General features: G+C 37.8%; 1 pseudogene; it reads left to right on the top strand.

Moving 5' to 3' along the window:
* LOC107704820 (lactase-phlorizin hydrolase-like) overlaps nucleotides 1-8,767 on the top strand; it is a 36,419-nt pseudogene extending 27,652 nt beyond the window's left edge.
* Nucleotides 8,768-15,777: the final 7,010 nt, after the last annotated feature.

Raw genomic sequence — 15,777 nt, 5'->3', positions numbered from 1 at the left:
ATGAATAGATTTTTATGTGCACCTCTAGTTTTCTCTTCCTCTTCTCTAAAGCAGCACAGCATGGCCTCGCCCCCTTTGCTGCCTTTTCCCGAGGGTGGGGTTTATCCGATTTTGTTACGTCACGAACCCGGGAAGTAACTTCTTGTAGTCCCTACCAGCCGTTTTTGTAGGCATTAAACTGCCAGAATTTTAAAAGACGATATCTCCGTTTGCATTGAACTTTCAGCTTTGTAACTTTGCAGATATTGTTTATGCTCAAACAGCAACATTACACACTAACTAACGTTAAAAAAGTGAAATCGCAGTGAACCACCCCTTTAAAACAACAACAACAAAAAGTTTACTTTTACATAGTTTACATTACATAGTTCTTTATAATAATACAGTGAATGAGTTTCTCTCTCTCTCTCTCTCTCTCTCTCTCTCTCTCTCTCTCTCAGCACTTCATTTGTCTGTTGGGATCAGAGCCAGTGAAATTAACTCCATAACTCCAAAAATCATGGTAAGTGTTCAAGACAGATCATCATATATTATGCTGGTCAATAGTCAATATTATGTTATCTATAACATACATCTCTTGTCTCATCTTCAGGCACATGTGGATTTCATATCTCTCCATATGCAATACAACTGCAAATTGGAGACACCTCTTACAGAGGAATTGAGGAAGTTACACGTAATGATTTGTTGTGGCTCTTGAAATATTATATAATCATCTGTACAGTAGTGAACAGTCATCAGATTTCACAGCTGGTCACTTAACTTAACTGGTTTTTAATATTCATTGGTTGATGTGACAGAACATTTCAGGACACTGGAATGACACTTGACGCTCTTTTGTTTCAGATTGGCAGTGGTCAAAAGCCCATCCTAATGTATCAGCTGACAGTCGAAGACTGTGATGGATATGAAAATTATTTCCAGCCACTTCACACAATTCTCGGAGGTAAATGTTAGCATATTTCTTTAAGTGATGGGTCCAAAGTCTAAGATGCTATTTATGGAATTAAAATACCAGATGCTAACCTATTATTTGTCAGTTTTACAGAACAAAGATCTTCACATCATGGGCTGTGACATCACACACCTTTTTGAGAAGCTAGATCAGGAAGAAACGCACAAAAGGTAAAGCTGAGACCAAAGCTACAAATATCAGTATACTGTATAATAGTCAGCATAACAAGTATGTTCTCATTTAGTTTGCAGATGGAAAATACTAAGACAGTCTCACATCAGAAATCAGCTTCTGCATTCTCATACCAAAAGGTCTGGGAGAAATTCAGAAGTCAAACTGAAGCTGAGCGTGATCAGTTCTTGAGTGGCTCGTTCCCAGTTCATTTTGACTGGTCCATCTCCAGTGAGAGTTTCAAAGTGGAGGGTGGATGGACTGAACACGGGAAGGGCGAGACCATATGGGACCGATTTAGCCATGAGGGTCATGTCTTTGAAAACCAGACCACTGATTTGGCCTGTGATAGTTATCACAAGGTGGACTATGATGTGTATCTGCTTAGGGGCATGATGGCACCTAATTATCAGTTCTCAATTTCTTGGGCTCGCATTTTTTCCACCGGACGCAAAGAAAGTTTGCTTGAAAAGGGTGTTGCTTATTATGACAAGATGATTGATACACTCCTACAATCCGGCATTGAGCCCACTGTTACCCTGCATCACTGGGACCTTCCCCAAGCTCTGCAGGACTCAGGCGGCTGGGAAAATTACTATGTTGTGGAAACTTTCAAAGAATTTTCTGATTTCTGCTTCTCACATTATGGAGACAGAGTCAAAACATGGATCACCTTCGGCAGCCCGTTGAAGGGTATTCTATAGTCTTTGAAAATACCCTCTTTTATGTTCCACAAAAGAAAGGTTTGAAACGACATGAGGGATTAATAATAATTAAATGATACTCTAAATAAAAAACTAAAACTACCAACAGGTGGCGGTAAATATAATTCATTCGATTCGTTCAAACGGCTGTCTCATTCAGGAATGATGTAAATGGCTCTCTTTATGAATTGGCCTTTGAATTATTAGGTGCGTTCAACTTGAACCACAGCTACAGATGGCGGTCAACGAGAGAAGCCGCTTGCAGTAAAAAAGCTTTTACTGTTCTAAAAACACAGATTTGTGGCCATTATTGGAATTGAAAAGGTTAGAATAAACCCGAAACACATGTGATCGTTGTCATACAGTGAATCTCATGGAATCAACTCCGTCTCAAGTCGGACAAAATTTCTAACCAGCATGCATTGCTTCAAGTCAGAATTTGAGCGATCTTCGCAGCGCCGCGTTAAGTCGAACGCACCTTTTGATTCACACGATTCATTCAAAATGCGGATTCATTCAGAAACTAAACACCGCTGTGTTCCTCGAAGACGCACAACAATTCTGCTATGGCTTTAAAGGTAATATATTCTTTGCAAAATTGAGCAAAAACACATAATATTATGTTTAAAATATAACACAATATCAACTTCTTATTTACTGAACTGTTGTATAAAATCACATTTAAACTCGTGATATTCGGGACAAAATCAGCACTCGTGTAATAGCCTACTGCTCTCCCTGCTCGTGTGATATCGTATGATATAAATATGAGACAAAAACATCTTGAATTTTAGGGCATAACTGCATTTATGGAGTTGTTGCCCTGCATCATATTTGTCAACACTCAACTGTATGAAATGTAAGATGATGTACAGGTCTGGGGGCGGTGCCAGTGTGTTAACTTAATTAATTAAGTTAACACGTTAAACTGACAGCCCTAGTTTAAAACCTTTTAAATGTTTAAAGAGATAACAAGTTAGTCAGGGAGTTGGTAACCTAAACCTAAGGTCTTGGAGATTCTAACATTTTTATATTTGAATTATTCATTATATAGTATTCATTATTTCCAGGCCAAAACCCCTATTTGCCAAACCTTAAAGGGATAGTTAACCCAAAAATGAAAATTATGTCATTAATTACTCACCCTCATGTCGTTCCAAACCTGTAAGACCTTACGTTCATCTTCAGAACACAAATTAAGATATTTTTTATGAAATCCAAGAGCTCTCAGACCCTCAACACAACTGAAATGTTCCCAGGTCCAGAAGCGTAGCAAGGACATCGGTAAAGTAGTCGCATTTGACGCATGTGTGTTAACGTAAGCAGCAGCACCATGCACATGCGTTGTTTACATGAAGTGGAAGTAAGCGCATGCATCTCTGACGGGATGACGGGATGACAATTGTTGAATAAAGTTGTTATTTTTGTTTTCTCTGTGCACAAAAAGTATTATCGTAGCTTTGTAAAATTACGGTTGAACCCCTGATGTCACATGGACTATTTTACCGATGTCCTTGCTACATTTCTGGACCTGAGAACATTTCAGTTGTGTTGCTGTCTATGGAGGGTCTGAGAGCTCTCGGATTTAATAAAAAATATCTTAATTTGTGTTCCGAAGATGAACGAAGGTCTGACGGGTTCAAGAGGTTTATAATGACATGAGGGTGAATAATTAATGACAGAATTTTGGGGTGAAATATCCCATTAAAGTCAGACTATATAATAAAAGGTTACTATCTAAAGTTTACTAAATACATCTCTCTGTCAAAACAGCTGTGCTTTTGGATGGAATTGACATCCAGAGGTTTACAGTCCAGTCTCTAATGGATGGATTTGAGGGTCCTCAAGGCTACAGCCAACGATTTGGATTGCACTATGTTTACTTTGAAGGTGCTGACAGACCGAGAACCCCCAAAGCATCAGCATATTACTACTCAAAGGTGATTGAGAGAAATGGATTTGCTGAGACTGCGGCAAAGGCTAAGATGGAAACTTATGGAAATAAAATTGAGATCACAAGACTCCCTAGTCTGCCACCGTCTGAAATTCCTTCAAAATCCAAGGTTGTTTGGGAAAAGTTCTCCCCTCAGACCAAGTTTGAGAGACAGCTTTATCACTACGGAACATTTCCAGAGGGATTCCATTGGGGTGTCTTGTCTTCAGCATATCAGGTAGAAGGTGGCTGGAATGCAGATGGAAAAGGGCCATGTGTTTGGGATACTTTCACTCAAAAACCTGGTAATATCCCAAACAATGACAATGGTGATGTTGCATGTGACAGTTATAATAAAATAGATGCGGATCTATACATGTTGAGAGCCCTGAAAGTTAAAACTTACAGATTCTCCTTGTCATGGTCTCGAATTTTCCCCAATGGCTATAAATCTTCTCTTAACCAGAAGGGAGTGGACTATTACAACAGGCTCATAGATGGTCTCATAGCAAACAATATCGCACCCATGGTGACTCTTTACCACTGGGACCTGCCACAGGCTTTGCAGAACATCAATGGTTGGGACAACCCTGAAATGATTAACATATTCAATGAATATTGTGACTTTTGCTATGCAACATTTGGAGACAGGGTGAAGTTTTGGATCACATTTAATGAACCTCAGACAATTGCATGGTCGGGATATGGACTGGGCCAGATTCCACCTAATGTGAATCAACCCGGAGATGCTCCATACAGGGTTGCACACAACCTCCTGAAAGCTCATGCACAAGTATATCACACTTATGATGAGAAATACAGGGCATCTCAAGGAGGTCTGGTATCCATTAGTCTGAACGCTGAATGGGCAGAACCCCTAGACATCAATGTTCCTCGAGAGGTGGTGGCTGCTGATCGAGCCCTTCAGTTCCAGCTAGGCTGGTTTGCACACCCGATTTTTAAAAATGGCGACTACCCTGATGCCATGAAGTGGCAGGTTGGGAACAAGAGTGAACTTCAAGGCTTGACAGAATCCAGGTTGCCTTCTTTTACTGATGAAGACAAAGCCTTTATCCAGGGAACAGCTGATGTATTCTGCATTAATACATACACTACCAAAGTTGTGCATCATGTGACCAGCAGACTTGATATTGAGTCTTATGAAACTGATCAGGATGTTGAAAAGGACAATGCAGATGACTCTATAAATACAGCTGTTAATGAGCAGAAGGCTGTTGCTTGGGGACTCAGGAGACTTCTTAACTGGTTAAAGGAAGAGTATGGAGACCCTGAGATTTATATTACGGAAAATGGTGTGGCAACAGGCACTGCAATAACAGTTGATGACACTGATCGAATATTCTTCCTGAACACCTATATTGATGAGGCTCTTAAGGGTATGCTAACACTGTTTCTAATCACCAACTGTTTGAACTGTGCATTTTTAAAGGGATGGTTCATCCAAAAATGAAAATTCTGGAATTAATTACCAATCCCCTAAGACTTTTGTTCATCCTCTGAACGTAATTTAACATTTTTTAAATGGAATCCAAAAGGTTTCTGTCCCTCTATTGACAGCCTAAGCAACTTTCACTTTGAAGGCCCAGAAAGGTAGTAAAGACATCATGGAAGTAGTCCATGTTACTCCAGTGGTTCAACTGTAATTTTCTGAAGCGTCGAGAATCTTCAGTTGTGTTCTGAGGATGAGTGAAAATCTCAGGGGATCGGAAGAACATGAGGGTTATCAATTAATGACAGAATTTTCATTTCTGGGTGAACCATCCCTTTAAGCATAAAAGCTGCTTATAAATATTTACATTCAGAAATCATAAATCAATACATTTTAAATATTATTATGGTAAATGAGACTTCTGAAACCCAATCCTGTGCAGTTTTTGGTTTTCATGGTTTTGAATACAACAAACATTGCTTTACATAAACATCTAAGGTTCTACATTTTTGAATCTTTTCTGCATAAAACACAAATTGTACAAAATTATTAGTGAATGAGACCCAGTGTTTTTAATAGTGTTATACTGTAAATTGTTGAACTTGACAGACATTTACATGTATTCTCTTTTTAGCACACAATCTGGATGGAGTACGTGTCAAGGGTTACATTGCTTCCTCTCTAATGGACTCCTTCGAGTGGCTGAAAGGCTACACTGTTGGCTATGGACTTCACTATGTGAACTTTAAACTTTCAAGTCGGCCAAGAAGTCCAAAGCGATCTGCTCACCTCTACTTTGATATAATGAACAATAATGGCTTTCCACTGACAGAGGATGTAGAAATGTTATATGGACATTTCCCAGGGGGATTTATGTGGAGCACAGCAAGCGCTTCATATCAGGTACAATCTATTTTAACAAATTAAACTGAATTTTGTCTATCCTATTTGCTCTGAGTGTCTTCAAATGAGGACATTTGTTTCATTTGTTTATGCTCAAACACCACAGATAGAGGGCGCCTGGAGGGCCGATGGAAAAGGTCTCAGCATTTGGGACAAATTTGCTCACACTCCAGAAAAGATATCGCAGGATGACAATGGTGACATTGCCTGTGACAGCTACAACAAGATCGCTGAGGATATCATTAGTCTCAAAACACTGAGGGTCAGACACTACCGGTTTTCTGTTTCATGGCCCAGAATCATGCCAGATGGAACAAACAAGAAAATGAATGAAGCTGGACTCAACTACTATCATAGACTAGTAGATGCTCTTTTGGAAGCCAATATCACACCCCAGGTAATATGTTTTGAATGAATTTGCATGCAAAAATTGCACTTGTAGCCTAAAAGAATTTGATTCATTTATGACAGTCTGTTAATAATTTTGAATTGGCAGGTGACTTTATACCACTGGGATCTCCCACAAGCACTTCAGGATGTTGGTGGCTGGGAGAATGAGACCATTGTCGAGAGGTTCAGAGACTACGCTGATGTTGTATTTAACAGTCTGGGAGACAAAGTGAAGTTCTGGATCACTATAAATGAACCCTACATTGTTGCACTGCATGGGTATGGCCATGGAATTTTTGCACCAGGTATGATTTGTATAGAAAATGATATCTTTGCTTTTTATAAATATGATTTCGCTTATCAGTTTCAATGTTAACAGTTAATGATGCATCGTAAAATTCTTGATGTTCTATTTCTGTCCAGGTATAAATGCTAATCCGGGCACTGCACCATATATTGCGGGACACAACCTTCTCAAGGCTCATGCTGAGGCCTGGCATGTGTATAATGACAAGTATCGTGCAAAACAAGGTGGCATTATTGGCATCACGATAAACTCTGACTGGGCTGAACCAAGAAACCCATACAAACAGGAAGACGTGGACGCTGCCATGCGTGTAGTTCAGGTACAGTTTTGTAGTTCAACCATTTTCAGCATCCATGACAGTGTTGTTATCTCTAACTAAAACAAAAATTAAAAATACTAATATAGTTAATTTAAATAAATTCAAATTTTTGACCAGGCAGTTTATTTTAATTACACACAAATGAGTCAACAGCATTACTAAAACTTTAAATAAAATTTGCATTTATGTAAAGTATAAAAATAAAAACTTATTCAAAATATTAATCAATACTAAGACAGTACAGGAATGATACTGAAATAACAATACCTGTGTGCATGAATAAATAATACACCACTGCTCTTTTTTATCTCTCGAAACAGTTCATGATGGGTTGGTTTGCTCATCCCGTGTTCAATGGAGATTACAGCGATTTAATGAAGAACATAATTCGAGAGAGAAGTTTAGCGGCTGGCCGACCACAATCAAGGTAATAAAGATATTAACTTTTTTTATGAGGAATTCAAAGTTTTGTATTCAAATACTTATAAATGTTTTTACATTTGCATTTAACATCTAACAGGCTTCCAGAATTTACCCCTGCAGAAGTAGCGAGGATTAAGGGAACTCATGATTATTTCGGATTCAACCACTACACCACTGTCTTAGCCTTTTACGTTGACTTTCAGAACCAAGAGCATTATGATGCAGACAGGTAGCATTTTAGATTTAATCAACATCGTCACACTGTTTCAGGCCCAATTTGTTTAAAACATGCATTAATATCCATCATGCTGTCATCTATTCCAGGGGTGCAGCAGTTATTAGTGATCGTACATGGCTGGAATCTGGATCCGACTGGTTGAAAGTTAATCCCATGGGATTCCGAAAAATTCTGAAATTCATTAAGGATGAATACGGAAACCCTCCTGTTTTCGTTACAGAGAATGGAGTATCAGAACGAGGGCCAGTAAATCTGAATGACACCCTCCGAATCCACTACTATGAAAACTATATCAATCAGGCCCTGAAAGGTAAAAAGTAATTTTTGAAATGCATCAATTTTAGACTATTGGTAAAAATTCATTTGTGCTAATTGAATAATATGTCTTTTTATTCTTAGCGTATTTGCTGGATGGTGTGGACATGCGCGGCTATGCTGCCTGGTCACTAATGGACAATCTGGAATGGACGATGGGTTATGATGAAAGATTTGGTCTTTTCTATGTAAATCGATCAGATCCTTCTTTACCACGTATTCCTAAGAAATCTGTCTGGCACTATGCTACAATAACCAACTGCAATGGCTTCATAAGCCCAGGAGAAATTCCACATGAATGTCAGATCCATGAACCTGAAGGTAACATCTATCCTTTTGTTCGTTCATTCACTGTATCCTTCACTCTGTATGTCTATCTATCTGTTGTTCTGTCTCTCCATCCATCCATTCAACTGAGTCTTTTCTTGTTTACAGGAACTACTTCTTCATCTCTTCCTGGTGAGGAGCCGGTGGTCAGTTTCTTAGGTTTGGAAGTGTCAAGTTCTGATGCTACACTGGGTCTCAGTGTCCTCTTCAGTCTCACTGTTATTGCAGCAGTCGCTGTTGTCCTCATGGCGTATGGAATTGTCAAGACATCTAAGAAACAAAAACATCCTGTAGAAGAACACATTGACCTTGAAAACAAATGCAAGTTCTAAACATAACACCTGCTTTACTGATTATCCTAATATAATCGGCCTAATATAATATAATTTTAATATAATTTGCTATAATATGACTTTATAAATGGTTGTAAATATGTCTCTTTGAAAAATATCAGCAGTTGCCTGAGTATCTGCCTTTAACAGTAAAATGTCAGTAGTAAAATATCAGTTAACTTTGTCTAACTTACTAGCAATGTAATGAAAAGTCATTATATCCTTTTCAGTGTATCATCAGAAAGTATATGTACAAAGTGGCACTAAACGCTGAAATGTTATGTTAGCTTTCTTAAATGATTACATTATTTTAATTTATCAAGTGCAACTTTTGTCACGTATACGAAATTCATTTTAATATGTCAGTCTTTTTAAATGCATAGAGTGGTTTGTTCTGTTTTGTGTGTTTTAATGCTTTGCATATGAATTATCTCTGTACATGCTGATTTTAAACAATAAGTCAAACAAATAAAGTAATTGTTTTAAAGTTGTTTTATTGTAATGCAGAGTCAATGGAGTTGGGATCCCTTTGCAACTTTATTAACAGAGTTACTTGTTGGGCAAACAGGAGGAGTTCAAACACTGGTGTCAGGGATATCCAAAGCAAAACAGTAGCATAATCACAAGACTTAGGGAATTATAACTAACAATATAAGTTATTCTTCCTTTAAATTATAAAAATATTTCACAGTAAAAAAAGACTTTGCTTGATAAATAGGAATGAACTATCAATCCAAGGACAGAAGGCATAAAGTAGATTGTATACAACAGGTTTATCGGCAAAGTTTTGATTATGTTGATCATTTATAGGTCCTATAAATTTATATGATACAGGCTAATATATTTAGAAATAGACATTATACTTATTGTTTAACAGAATGTTACAACAAATTGTTACTTTAAGTTATGAGAGAAAAAACTGTTTTAAAAATGTAGCTAAAATGTTGTAACATGCTGTCACGAATCCGGTCTATAAACTTCCGTTCACTCACCACCAGAGGTCACCCGCTCTCCACATGGACTCTCACACTACACAGACTGTTACACATCACCCTGGACTACATTTCCCATGCTCCACTGCACTAATCACAAGCTCACCTGAAACCAATCACACACAGCTGCTACCAATAACACACACTATATAAATCAGTCTCACACCACCATTCAACGCCGAGTATTGTTTAGCGTATATCTCTCTCATAGCGATAGCTACTTTACGGAGCCATTCCAAGTTTCTTAATCTAGTATAGCCTTGTTCTTAGTCTGTTTACTCGTGTCTTTATCCTTGCCTGTAATATCGTTTTGTCTGATCTCTGCCTGCCCTGAAGTTTACAGTCTGTTTTGGAATTACCCTTTGCCTTGTTGTTTCGGACTGTGTTTGCACCTTGCCTGGACTCTAGTTCGTCTTGTGGATTCCCCGTTTGCCTCACCCTCAGGATTACGTTCGCCGGAGATCGACCACATCCATTTACTGGACTACTCTTGTGTCTTGCCCTCAATATACCCGTTTGCCATTGTTTGACCCATGCCTGTTATGACCACGTCCTCGAAAAGAGAGACAAACGAGAGCGGAGCTTTTTCCCTTGGAAAAAACGCTCGCAGTGCACGCCGATTGCCCCCTCGGAGACATCGCGTGTGTGCTCTTTGCCCAAACAAACAACGCATAGATCGTGTGTGTCATCAGATGTTAAACAACGTCAACACGGATGCACACATCCTTAAATGCTTTGCTAGTGCTCGCCATAATGAGATAAATAGAGATCGCTCTTACCACAGAAATGCACGCTTCAAACAAAACAGTCAATGAAGACGAAGAAGAGAATGATGTGTGCTCCCGGTGCCTATTTATACTATAGTTGCACCGGTAGTGACGTCATGGCTGTCGCCGGCCAACGAGTTGGTGTTTTTTCAATGTATGCTTCAGACACGGGTCACGACGAGGCGTTCCCCCATAGCGACCCCTAGAGGACGCAGTTCGAAGTTCCCATGAAAGGGAACACATGTTTTCATCATCCACAGTGAGCTATATTTGGTGTGATGGCAAGTATGAGGGCAACGCTATAGATTCCCTGCCTGATTTATTTCTGTGATGGCCAGGGGATGGAGTTAATGCTACTAGCAGGCCCATTAACCAAGAAACCAAAGGAATACTTGGGTTTGAATCACTTTGATGACCCAACGTTTCAGTGGAAGGCGTTGTGTTTAACTGCATAAGTCCAATACTACTACCATATGTGTTGTTCAGATTTATTTTAAGAACGTTTTTAGATGTTTTGATAAAAAATCTGAAAAATCAAGTCACAACTATTCCTGAAAAGACCATTGCTCCTGTGGCCGAGTTTGGTGGTTCTAGCTTGGAATCTCTAGGAGGAGTAGCATTCAGACATTTTAGTCTGAGAATAAGAACAATAACTAGACAAAAAGATTGTCAAGACAATCTTTAGGTTGGCTAGAGAAAGCCTAGCCTGAAGAAGGTTTGAAGTAGTTGTAAAAGCTTGAAGTTTGAAACAGTTTTAAAGTTTGCAAGTTTAGATAAGATTTAGCATGTTTTAACAGTTTGCTAACATGTTTAGCGCATTGCAAGCTTGTTTAGGCATGTTACTAGCATGATTAGCATTTTGCTAGTGTGTTTTAGTAAATTGTTAGCATGATTAGCATGATGCTAGCATGTTTCTAACATGATTAGCATGTCACTATCATTGTTAGCATGTTTAACATGTTAACATGTTGCTTGAATGTTTCTAACATCTTTAGCATGTTGTTATCATGTTGTTAACAAGATTAGTATGTCACTAGCATGTTGCTAACATGATTGACATGTCGTTATCATGTTTGCTAACTTGATTAGCATGTTGTTAACATGTTTTTAGCATGATTAGCATGTCGTTATCATGTTGTTAAAGAGTTTATAGAGTGCTTGGCAGTCTGAGTCAAAAGAGCCCACCCATATGACTCTATGTTATTCCCAGATAGCACACGCACGTCGCGGAGACGTCTGTGCGATGTCGTCTTTTGCGTCTGGCAGATGTATATTTTAGGGCGTTTGCTCATCTGGCATACGTCGCTGAGACGTCCCTACCAGCTGTTAAGACGATGCCTAGCCTATGTATTCCAGACGTAAATAATTTAGAACGTCTAGGATCCGCTCTTTAAACGATGTTAATCAGTTGTTCATACGTCTGCAAGATGTCTGATTGATGTAGGACAGACGTCGGTCCTCTTTTGGAAGGCCAAACAAAGTAGTTTCGCTTTCACAACGAAACACACAGCGTCTTCACGACATGGCGGCGGTGGCAACAATACTACAGCGAGAATAAAAGTTACGCCTTCTTTCTCTGCGTGAACATTTGGGCGGCGTTATGCAAACCTTCCCACTTCGTGACGTAGACATGTGGGGGCATGTTAGAACGAGCCGTTTTAGGTAGGCGTGGTTGACTCTTAACTTTTATAAAGAATATCTCTTTGGATTTGAGACTTTAATCTTTGCAACTTTACAGATCTTCTTTATGCACCAAGAGCTTGTAAGACTTCAAAGAGAAAGGAAAAATTGAAATCGCATCATATGACCCCTTTAATAAAATACCCTCGCGATATCTATAATAATCCTCCCTCATGCATGTTACAATTACCAAAATGATAATCAATAAATAAACCACACTCTCAACTAATAGAACACACATTTGTTAATTTATTGATTTATGAATTTATGAATAACCTAAGAATATGGCTTATAAACTATTACAGCTAAGTGAAGGATTTTAAGACTTTTAAGATTTAAAAGTGCATGATTACGTGGTTAAAAACGTCCTCTTTTTTTTCTTTTTGTATTGTGCTTTTGTTCTCATTTGTTTCCAGTAAAGAAGATTGTAAGTCACCTTTTGCCTGGTCATTTAGAGCAATATTAATGTCCATGTGAAGCACACAGTGCTATTATGTGCATAAGTAAAGAAAAAATAAGTGTTGGTGCCTCCTTGTAAATATGAATATAATATAAGACAAAAATGGGACAAGGAATATGGATCCATTGATGCAAAATCTATCTACAAAATAATGCGATGTTTGCTTTTAAACATGCTATACGTTCTTGTAGAAAGAAAAGCAAATATCACAGAATATGGATTTTAAATAATCTTTATTTCTTCACGTATTTCCCTTTAAATTAATCAAGTATAGGAGCTGGTCTGCAGCTTCCTGTCCTGACGCACATACCGGCATATTTCGGCTGATAAAGAAGCGTCGTATAGATGTAATTTAGAGGTAGGGAAGACGTCTCATTTAACAGCTCAAACAGCCGATCTACAGCCGATCAAAATACGAATCTGATGTTTACCAGATAATACGCTCTTTAGCAGACGTCTCCACAACGTACGTGTGCTATCTGGGTTGTGGATCAGAAATGTGGGCACTTATTAAATTTATCATATGGTTTCTAGGGTGGTCTAAATGGCTGCTAGAGCATGACTAAACAGTTTCCACCATGATAATTAAAGACTACTTATCCGTCTGAGTCAAAAGAGGCCATCCACTTGTCTCTATGTTCTGATCCACAGATATACCTCTCATTTTTTTCCAATAGAAGTCAATGGACTGGTTGCTCAGGTGCTGTAACTAGGACATGGCTAAAGGTTGAAATGTCACCATGTATTGGCTGCTTGCTAAGTTGAGTCAAATGAGCCCACCCCCAAGTCTCTACGATATTCTGATGCGGACATGAGTCTATGGGATTTTTCACCCACTGTACGAACATCAAAAGCCCAATCGCTTATAAAAGTCATAGTACACCTCTGCTCAATAAGCCACACGGTTTGTTTTGCAAGCACCGCTAGTATAGTATTCTAAGTATGGAAGATAACAATAGTGATGCTTTGCTTTGACTAGATATGTAACTTTTCTAAAGAAAATGTGAGTGGTGCTTGCTGTGTTAAAGGACAGCACTGGGCAGTTACTAGGGTCTTTTTATAATGTTTTAACAATTTGTGAGGATTTTAACATGTTTGAACACTTAGCTATTTACTATTAGCATGTAGCTACTCAGTGCTAGCATGTTTAGCATTTTGGCAGGCCTGTTTGCTAGCATAAGTCAAAAGAGCCAACTCCCAAGACTATATGATATTCTGATGCAGAGACGTAAATCTTGCTAAACAGTTACTAGGGTACTCTGTTTGGTTGTTCGGGAGTTGATTGGCATCTGCCAATGATGATACTCTAAAGGCTGATTGCTAGTATGAATGATATAAACCAATCCCCATGGCATGTGTTGCTAGAGTGCTGCAAATGGTTGCCAGGGAGTGGCTTGATAGCTTCACAGTGATCCTGATATATATACTTACTCTTCAATAACCTGTAACTACTCAGAATAACCTATTATGTTTTTAAAATACTAATATTTAGTTGCATTCAGTCACAGCCACATGGATGCATATTTTCAAACTTACAATTACATGCACTTTGCTTGTTTACTCAACACATAAATTAGATATGTTTGTGTGGATTATTGTGATGTTTTTCATCAGCAGTTTGAACTCTCATTTTGACGGCACCCATTCACTGCAGAACAAGTGATGTAAGGCTAAATGTCTCCAAATCTGTTTCAATAAGAAACAAATTCTTCTACACCTCAGCAAGTTTTCATTTCTGTGTGAACTATACCTTTTAAGGTCTGTGCTATTTTTTTTGTTGTTGTTAGATTGACATCTTTGACTGCTGTGCCACATCTTGCTGTTTTTTTTTTCCAGTGCCACACACCACAAGCATTGTCCTTTCAATTATTTATTTATTTATTTATTTTTAATGGAATACCACACATAACATGTCCCTATGTTATCACTGAAATAGGTGTCTTGAGAAATCACTCTTGTCTCTTTGACAGCTCTGAGCTCTATAAACAGCAAACAAGGTTCTGACAGAGGGTTACTGTTATTTAGCCAATTAAATTTACAAGCACTGTCTGTCTGCTTGATTTAAATGTTTGAGTTTTGCTGACGCTGAGTTTTTGAGTAGGAATTTTGGAAAAAGTGACTGGAAAGTGAAAGTCAGAGCTGGGTAGATTACTTACAAATTGTAGTCAATTACTTATTACAGATTACATTATAAAAAAAATGTAGTTAGTGACAATCTAGGTTACACATATTAGGTAATGTATTCTGACTACTTTTTTTAGATTACTTTTTACCTAACTTTTTTAAACTTATCATTAAATTTACTATATTGATATAAAAAGCAAAGAGAAATAAAATACATTCCATTTGTTGATATCAACATGGAAAAAAAAAAAAAAAACATTAAAGGGATAGTTCACCCAAAAATAACAATTCTGATGACTTTATTTTTTCTGTGGAACATTGTTCAAAATGTTTTCTTTTATTTGGTGTGAAGAAAGTCATACATGTTTGAAATAACATAGTAAATGATGACAGAACTGCAGCTTCTGGAAAAAAAAAAAGGCCATTAGCAATCATGGCCATTGTACCCTAAAAGTTTGTGTAATCAATTCTGTTGAATGAAATAAAATATATCTTCCTTAAGCTACTGTTTGTCATGCATATGACTTTTGTCATTTAACACAATAATGACATTATCTTTTGGGCATAATTTCTCTGCCAAATTTGATGTGTGATTAATTTCCAATTGATTACATGAATTAATCACCACTTTGTGTAATTAAATAGATTACAAATTTTAATTGCTTGACTGCCCTAAATTGTAATAATATTTCACAATATTGCTTCTTTTTTACTGTATTATCAAATAAATGCAGCCTTGGTGAGCACAAGAGACTTCTTTCAAAAACAGAAAAAAAAATTACTGACCCTAACAACTGAACAATATGTATGGTTTCACTTTATTTTGATGGTCCCTTTAACAGATTCTGTTGACTATAAGTAACGTTGCACCTACATACAGTATATAGGCTACTCTCAGTAGAGTGTTAGTACCCCTTACGAAAAAGAAGTTTATTCAAGTGTGCTATTAGTATACTTCTTTTAAACTAAAAATAGGAAAGTATACTT

The sequence above is a fragment of the Sinocyclocheilus anshuiensis genome, unplaced genomic scaffold (assembly GCF_001515605.1).
Source record: "Sinocyclocheilus anshuiensis isolate Anshui unplaced genomic scaffold, SAMN03320099.WGS_v1.1 scaffold2786, whole genome shotgun sequence".
Lineage (NCBI taxonomy): Eukaryota > Metazoa > Chordata > Actinopteri > Cypriniformes > Cyprinidae > Sinocyclocheilus > Sinocyclocheilus anshuiensis.
This window is presented reverse-complemented; position numbering and strand designations above follow the sequence as displayed.